The sequence below is a fragment of the Nomascus leucogenys genome, chromosome 22a, assembly GCF_006542625.1.
Source record: "Nomascus leucogenys isolate Asia chromosome 22a, Asia_NLE_v1, whole genome shotgun sequence".
In the NCBI taxonomy this organism is placed as follows: Eukaryota; Metazoa; Chordata; class Mammalia; order Primates; family Hylobatidae; genus Nomascus; species Nomascus leucogenys.
The window spans coordinates 83,479,542-83,488,549 of record NC_044402.1 but is presented as its reverse complement, the minus strand read 5'-3'; positions in this window follow the sequence as shown (position 1 = coordinate 83,488,549).

Here is a 9,008-nt window from a genome sequence, read left to right as displayed (position 1 = left end):
ATGTGAGTAAAGTCAATTTGCCAGTCCTGGGCAGGGGCAAATCCCTGAGCTTGATGTGTAGGAAAGGGAGGAGGCCTGAACAATCCCTGAGGGGTAGTAGAATAGCAGATGGAACACTCAGAAGTGATTTCCTTGAGGATAGAGTTCCACGATGGAAAGGAAATGAGAAGTTCTAAGAGATGGGGTAGCGGCTTGTAACTTATATGGAGGAGGTTATGAAATGATGACAGAATATAATGGGCCTGTGAGGCTGGAAGGAGATCTTTTCCTTGGTCCAAGAACTATTTGCCCTGTGTGGGAAGAGATTGATAGGTGGAAGTTTCAGTGGGGGAGTAGGTGGGAGTGACTGATGAGAAGGAAAAAACTGGCCATGAGGGACAGAATTTGGAATGCTAGCTGCTTCTTTACCTACCTTATCAGCATAAGCGTTGCCCAGAGCAATGGGACCTGATGCCTTTTGATGGCCCTTGCAGTGAATGACTCCAGCTTCCTTTGGAAGTAAAGCGGCCTTGAGGAGAGTTTTTATTAAAGAGGAATTAATGATGGAGGACCCTTGTGTAGTGAGGAAACCCCTTTTTGCCCATTTAACAACATGGTGGTGCAGGATATGGAAAGCATATTTAGAGTCAGTATAAATATTGACACGTAGTCCTTTCGCAAGAGTGAGAGCTCAAGTTAAGGCAATGAGTTTGACTTGCTGAGAGGTAGTGGAGGGAGGCAGTATATGCGTCAGGTGTGAGGAAGAAAACGAATTTAGAAGTTATGAAAACTGTAGAGAGTGAGCTGGGCATAGTTTGTGATTTTGAGGGCCTCTAAAAGTACTAAGGCAGCGGCAGCCGCCGCCACCGCACGCAGACATGAGTGCTAGGATAAAAAGGCTACAGTGTGCAGTCCCAGATTTTGTGTAAGAATTCTGACCACACGGCCCTGCACTTTGGCTGCGTGTGATGAAAAAGGGTTCGGATGAGTTAGGGAAAGCTAGTGTGGGAGCAGCTTCTAGGGCTGTTTTTAAGGAATGGAAAGAGGAGTGGCAAAAGGATTTAGGATCTATGCAGTCAGCTAGGTTTGCTTTTGTGATTTTATATAATGGTTTAGTCAGGATGGTAAAACTAGGTATCCAAAGGCGGAGTATCTAACCATGCCTAGGAAGGAAAGGAGTTGTTGCTTTGTAGAAGGAGTTGGGGTTTGGGAGATTAGCCAGACACGATCAGTAAGGAGGGCATGTGTATTTTCACAAAGAATTATGTTGAGATAGGTAAAGGAGGAGGAAGAAATTTGGGCTTGACTGACGTAATGGGGGCTGTCTGTGAAGCCTTGCGGCAGTACAGCCCAGGCAATTTGCTGAGCCTGATGGGTGTCAGGGTCAGTCCAAGTGAAAGCGAAGAGAGGTTGGGATGAAGGGTGCAGAGGAATAGTAAAGAAAGCATGTTTGAGATCCAGAACAGAATAATGGGTTGTGGAGGGAAGTATTGAGGATAGGAGAATATATGGGTTTGGCACCACGGGGTGGATAGGCAAAACAATTTGGTTGATAAGGTGCAGATCCTGAACTAACCTGTAGGGGTTGTCCAGTTTTGGGACAGGTAAAATGGGGGAATTGTAAGGAGAGTTTATAGGCTTTAAAAGGCCATGCTGTAACAGGCGAGTGATAACAGGCTTTTAATCCTTTAAAGCATGCTGTGGAATGGAATACTGGCATTGAGTGGGGTAAGGGTGATTAGGTTTTAATGGGATGGTAAGGGGTGCATGATCGGTCACCAAGGAAGGAGTAGAGGTATCCTATACTTGTGGATTAAGGTAGGGAGATACAAGGGGAGGATGTGAAGGACACTTTGAACTGGGGAAAAGGGCAGAAATGAGGTGTGGCTGTAGCCTAGGAATAGTCAGGGAAGCAGATAATTTAGTTAAAATGTCTCGGCCTAATAAGGGAACTAGGCGGGTGGGGATAACTAAAAAGGAGTGCATAAAAGAATATTGTCCAATTTGGCACCAGAGTTGGGGAGTTTTAAGAGGTTTAGAAGCCTGGCCATCAATACCCACAACAGTTATGGAGGCAAGGGAAACAGGCCCTTGAAAAGAGGGTAATGTGAGTGGCTAGCCTCCGTATTGATTAAGAAGGGGACGGACTTACCCTCCACTGTAAGAGTTACCCAAAGTGTCTATGATGGTCCAGGAAGCTTCTGAGGCAATTGGGCAGCATCAGTCTTCAGCTGCTAAGCTGAGAAGATCCGGGAAGGAGTCAGTCAGAGAGCCTTGGGCCAGAGTTCCAGGGGCTCTGGGAGTGGCTGCCGGGTGAGCTGAACAGTCCAATTTCCAGTGCAGTCCTGCACAGATGGGACTAAGGCTTAGGAGGAATCCCAGGCGGTGGACATTCCTTGGCCCAGCGGCCAGATTTCTGGCACTTGAAGCAAGATCCTGATGGAGAAGGTCCTGTAGGAATGCTTGACTTCTGCAAGTTAGGCATTTTGAAGTCCTTGTGTGCTGGAGATGTGGCTGGGGTTTCTCTCACAGTGGACATAAGGAATTGCAACTCAGAAATACATTCTACTTGGCTGCTTCTACTCTATTATTGCACACCTTGAAGGCTAGGTTAATTAAGTCCTGTTGTGGGGTTTGAGGGCCGGAATCTAATTTTTGGAGCTTTTTTTTTTATGTCAGGAGCTGACTGGGTGACAAAATGCATACTGAGAATAAGATAGCCTTCTGGGTCTAGGGCTGTAAAGAATCTTAGGGTTGCTGCCAAACGAGCCATGAACTGGGCTGGGTTTTTCATATTTGATGAAAAAGAGCCTAAATGCTAACTGATTTGGGAGAGGTCAGATAAAGAAAAAGGAGCATTAACCTTGACTATGCCTTTAGCTCCAGCCACCTCTTTAAGAGGAAATTGTTGGGCAGGTGGGGGAGGGCTAGTTGCGGAATGAAACTGTAAGCGGGACTGGGTGTGAGGAAGGGAAGTGAAGAAAGGATTATAGGGTGGGAGAGCAGAGGCTGAGGAAGAATTGGGACCTGGCTCAGCCTGGCGAGGAGCAGCCTGGGGAGGAGGGAAGAGGTCAGATGGGTCCGTAAAAAAGGAAGATTGAAAAGACTCAGCAACACTTGGGGTTAGGACTGAGGGGACAGGTGGGAGGGAAAGAAGGAAGATTTCGGACGAGTTGCATTGGGAACAGAGACTAGGGAGGGACCGATGTGTAAAAGAATGCCTGGAAGTCAGGCATCTCAGACCATTTGCCCATTTTACGACAAGAATTATCTAGATCTTGTAGGATGGAAAAATTGGAAGTGCTGTTTTCTGGCTATTTGGAACCATTGTCGAGTTTGTATTGGGGTTAAGCGGCATTGCAGAAGAAAATAAGGTGTTTAGGTTTTAGGTCAGGTGTAAGTTGAAGAGGTTTTAAGCTCTTGAGAACACAGGCTAAGGGAGAAGAAGGAGGAATGGAGGGTGGAAGTTTGCCTATAGTGAAGGAGGCAAGTCCAGAGAAAAGAGAGGGTAGAGACACAGAGAGAAGGGGTGGTGGGTGCTTGCCCCCCAGGAAAGTGGAGAAGGGGTGGGGGTGCTTGCCCCCCAGGAAAGTGGAGAGAAAAGAGATGGTAGAGACACGGAGAGAAGGGGTGGGGGGGTGCTTGCCCCCCCAAAAGTGGTGCTTGCCACTAAGGGTGAAGGATCATGGCAGGCATCCTCGTGGTGATCAGACACCTCTGAAACATGGGTGAATAATCAAGCAGGCGCCCCACAGTGATTAAACACCAAGGGAAGACTGTCTTCCCGAGTCTGTGACCGGCACCGGAGTTCTGGGTTGACAGATAAAACGTGTCTTCTCTGTCTCTACCAGAAAAGGAAAGGAACGGAAATTAAGAGAAGGGAGAGATTGAAGGATGGCGCCAAGATTGAAAGGAGAAAGAGATTGAGGGATAGTGAGAGAGGTTGGAGAAGAGAGTAAAGAGTGGCCGCTTACCTGATTTAAAATTGGTGAGATGTTCCTTGGGGCTGGTTGGTCTGAGGACCAGAGGTTGTAGGTGGATCTTTCTCACGGAGCAAAGAGCAGGAGGACAGGGGATAGATCTCCCAAGGGAAGTCCCCCGATCTGAGTCATGGCACCAAATTTCATGCACGTCCGTGTGAAGAGACCACCAAACAGGCTTTGTGTGAGCAATAAAGCTTTTTAATCACCTAGGTGCAGGCGGGCTGAATCTGAAAAGAGAGTCAGCGAAGGGATAGAGGGGTGGGGCTGTTTTCTAGGATTTGGGTAGGTAGTGGAAAATTACACTCAAAGGTGGCTTTCTCTGGATGGCAGGGGTGGGTGTCACAAGGTGCTCAGTGGGTGAGCTTTTGAGCCAGGATGAGCCAGGAGAAGGAATTTCACAAGGTAATGTCATCAGTTAAGGCAGGAACTGGCCATTTTCACTTCTTTTGTGATTCTTCACTTGCTTCAGGCCATCTGGATGAATATGTGCAGGCTTAGGCTCAGAGGCCTGACATCTCATGAGTCTTTCTTTCCTTCCTTCCTTCCTTTCCTTCCTTCCTTCCTTTTTCTTTCTTTCTTTCTTTCTTTCTTTCTTTCTTTCTTTCTTTCTTTCTTTTTCTTTCTTTCTTTCTTTCTTTTTCTTTCTTTCTTTCTCTTTTTCTTTCTTTCTTTTCTTTCTTTCTATTACACACTATTTTCCTTTTTAAAAAGATACTCTCCAAAAAGTATCTCAATTTATTCCCATGGCTACAAATAATACCCAAATTCTGATAACTTCAAATTTGTATGCTAGGCCTCCCCTTGGAGGTCCAGTTCAAAAGACTCAATATATTTTCAAATTTTTGAAAGAATATTCACCTCTGGAGTGAATATTCACCTCTGGAGTTTTTACATTTGATGTAAATATAAAAATGTAAAAATGTAAATAGATTATTTTTGTTCAGCTGAAAGTTGGTATCATCAAAATGCTAACCCTGTATTCTAACTCGTTTTGTTCTACGATTGATATTGCCTATTTTCCATGTAGCATTTTAACATTAAAAAATTATAAACCTAAAATGATCAACCAATATTTGTATTCACTGATATATATTCCATCATATACTATTCATGCATAAGTCTAGCCTAATACATTTCTAAAACAAAAAAAACAAAAAGCAAAAACAACAAAAAAGGAAAGCTAAATCTATGGTTTTGTAGAGCAGGTGCAAACAAACATGTGTGAGTTATATTACCAAAGATTAGGCAGACTATAAGATGAATCTAATTGGATGTGAGTGGTCTAGATCAAGGCTGTAATTAATTCTTTATTTTATTTTAATTTTTTAACTTTTCGGATCAGCTGTATTTCTGGCATCTCTTCTACTGACTACTGGAGATACCTCATGTTTCTTTAGGCTGGTCTCAGTTACTCTTCTGCTCTACTGAGTTGCAATCTCTGGCTAAGTCTTAACTCCTTCCTTCATTTACTATGGATACTGTTGCCCTGTCTTTTCCTCATTGTTGCCCTGTCTTTTCCTCATTCTCTTTCTTAATAACTTTTTGGGGAATAAATGTCATACCTTGTGGTCTTCACCAGGCAGAAGAACAGGACTTGAATTACTGTTAAACTACAGGGAAATCTATTGTCCTTTTCCACTGTTGTTCACCCAGAGTTGGTTTCTCTGTTTGCATTATGATCTCACCAAATGCAACTTTTTAGAATGGCACTTCCTTGAAAAGCTCTATTAATGTGTTATTCACTTATGTCTGACTCTTCCCACAGCTTGGGCCCTTTTTCTTTCTGCATTCAATTTTGTCAGAAGGTGGCGGCTTCCCAAAGGAAGGGATGAAGGACAGACAAAATTACTATGTCTACTTCTCAATTCCCAGGCTATTTCAATGAGAAATTTGTTCATACATTTCTAGTCATACTTAGGTAGTAACACCTGGTTAGAAGTTTAATGGAAGGAAAAACATTCTATTCGTCTTTAAGATCAAGTGGAACACTGCCTTTGATGGCAGACGTCCTAATCAAAGGGCTTTATCCTAAGAACTCATAGAGATACCCTTAATCAATTTTTCTCACTTCTTGCCTTATATAGAGAAGCAACAGTGGGTTGGGTCAACTAAGTGATTTTAAAAAAAGAACACATAAACATTCTTTATGATTAGCAAAAGACATTACAGAAATAATTCTCATGCTAGTTTCTGGAGAAAGCGAAGCTAAAGAAAGCCACCTAAAAGAGCTGATGTATCGGTCAGGAAAATATATGGCAGACTCTTAACTGTGAATTGAAGAAAGTTAAGTGAAGGAACTGTTTCTAAAGGTTTGAGCAGGGTTGTAGGACTCCAGGGGAAACTATAGAATCATGTTCACTGGATGCATGAAAAATGTAGTGCCATCCAACCGTCTTGTCACAGTAGTGCACGAACTTTGGAGTCAGACTGATAAGGGATCCAATACCAGCTTTACCATTTTCTATGGGTGTGATCTTTGGCAATTAAAAAAAAAACTGTCTGCATTTCAGTTTTCTCATCTGTAAAATTAAAGATGATAATATCTCTAAAGGTTTTTGAAAGAAGTAAATGAGAAAATGTAGCTCAAATTGTAACAACATCTGACACAATGCAAAAACCATAACTATTAAATCTAGTTATCATCCCTTATTTTATTCCTATTAGAGATATTACAAAGTTGGCCACAGAAACTTATTATTGAGGATCACGTTTGGCTGTAAGTAATTAAAAAAAAAAAATTAAAAAAATAAAAAAGTTTATTTCTCTTTCGTACAAAACCAGGTCTAGACAGGCCATATTTGACATGGCTGTTGTGTTCTAAGAAGCCCACATACACCTTCCATTTTTATGTTTTGTCATCCTTACTGAGTGGCTGTTGTCTTCCTGGTTCAAGATAGTGGTCACTGCATCCTTGTTAGGTGTGGCAGAATGAAGGAAGTGAGGAAGAACTGGCAAAGGGAGAGCAGCAGCGGTCTCTTTAGGAAGGTTCTTGACAGCTTATATCTTACTGGTCAGAACATAAGCTGCAAGGGAGGCTGGATGACGGATGTACTTTTCTTTTCTTCTTCTTCTTTTTTTTTTTTTTCTTGAGACAGAGTCTCACTCTGTCACCCAGGCTGGAGTGCAGTGGTGCAGTCATGGGGCTCACTGCAACCTCTTCCTCCCGGGTTCAAGTGATTGTCCTGCTTCAGCCTCCCAAGTAGCTGGGATTACAGGCATGCGTCACCATGCTGGGCTAATTTCTGTATTTTTAGTAGAGATGGGTTTCACCATGTTGGCCAGGCTGGTCTCAAACTCCTGACTCAGGTGAGCCATCCACCTTGGCTTCCCAAAGTGCTGGGATTACAGGTGTGAGCCAGCACGCCTGGCCTCAATTTCTCTCTCTCTCTCTTTCTCTTTCTTTCTTTCTCTTTCTTTCTTTCTTCTTTCTTTCTTTTTTCTTTTTCTTTCTTTCCTTCTTTCATCTCTCCTTCCTTCCTTTCCTTCCTCCCACCCTCCCTTCCTTCTTTCTTTCCTTTCTCCCCTCCCTTCCCCTCCTCCGTCTCCTCCTCCTTCTTTCCTTTCCTTTCCTTTCCTTTCCTTTCCTTTCCTTTCCTTTCCTTTCCTTCTCTCTCTCTCTCTCTTTCTTTTTGAGACAGGGTCTTGCTCTGTCACTCAGACTGGAGTACAGCAGTGTAATCACAGCTCACTGCAGTCTCTACCTTCTGGGCTCAAGTGATCCTCCCACCTCAGCCTCCAGAGTAGTTGGGACCACAGGCACGCCACCACCCCCAGCTAATTTTTAAATTTTTGTAGATATGGGGGTCTCCCTATGTTGCCAAGGCTTGTCTTGAACTTCGGGACTCAAACAATTCTCTTGCCTTGGCCTCCCAAAGTGTGGGGGTTACAGGTGTGATGGATCTTGAGCCTAGCAGTTGAAGACCAGCCTGGACAACACAGGGAGACCCTGTCTCTACAAAAAAGTTAAAAAGTTTAAGAAAAATTCCAATATACTTATTCTTTTTAATGCAAAATGTAGAGAAAGACAAAAATTGTAATTCATCTACATCTAATCTCTTTTACACAAATAGATACATTTCATCACAGTCTAGGGCCAGTATGTCTACGAATTAGTGACAATAAATATTGAATAATGAGACTACTATCTACAACGTTCTCCTATTGGGTACTCCCTGAGTTATAAGCAGCTACTAGTATTCAAGTTCATATGGCAACATGATAGTTTTTCTTGGGGAGTAAGAATTGTGTTCAAATTTGTAATACAGTGCCATTTTCTTGTTCTCCCTATATAGCAGTTTTTAAAAACTAGAAAATGAGACAATCTTTTATTGGTAGCACTCTGTAATTCTGCATCTAGAATTAGTTATTTGCAGTCTCCCTAAAAGAGCACATATTTCCCCCAATGTTCATTTTTAAATTTTCTTATTTGGCTACCCCAAACCCCTCTTTGCAGCCTCCCCTTCTCAGGTCTGCCCTTACTATTCCAGGCCCCACAACCTTGCCTCCTCTAAATTAAAATGTTAAGTATCAGGCTGAGAAGTAACCAGATGAATTAAATTCCTTGACCAGTTAATGACTAGTAATAGCTCGATAGATGATCTCTCTGAAGTGTTTGTATTTTTAAGACTCTTTAGGTAAAAAGCATTCATTCAAGTTACTGCAGCTTTGTATATAGAATTTCAGGCACACTGACAGGTATGATTATGACTTTTTTTGGTGGGAACAGGACTCTTTAAAATGCCCCTTAGATTAAATCCATTCAGTCCACTCCTTCCTTGTTGGAATATTAAAATGAAGATTTCCTTACGAATAGTAGATATAGTAGCTTTAAAAAATATTTTAAAGCTATTCATTACAATTTCCTTTTCTTCAAGAGTTTTGATAAATCCAGTGATGGCTTATCATTCTTAGAATGTCTTATTGAATGTGGCGGGACATTTTGTTACTGACTTAAAATTAATGAATATAATATAAAAAATTAACATATCGAGAAAAGGCAAAGCCAAAAATATCAGAGGCCTGAGTCCTCTTGGCTGAAGTTTCTCA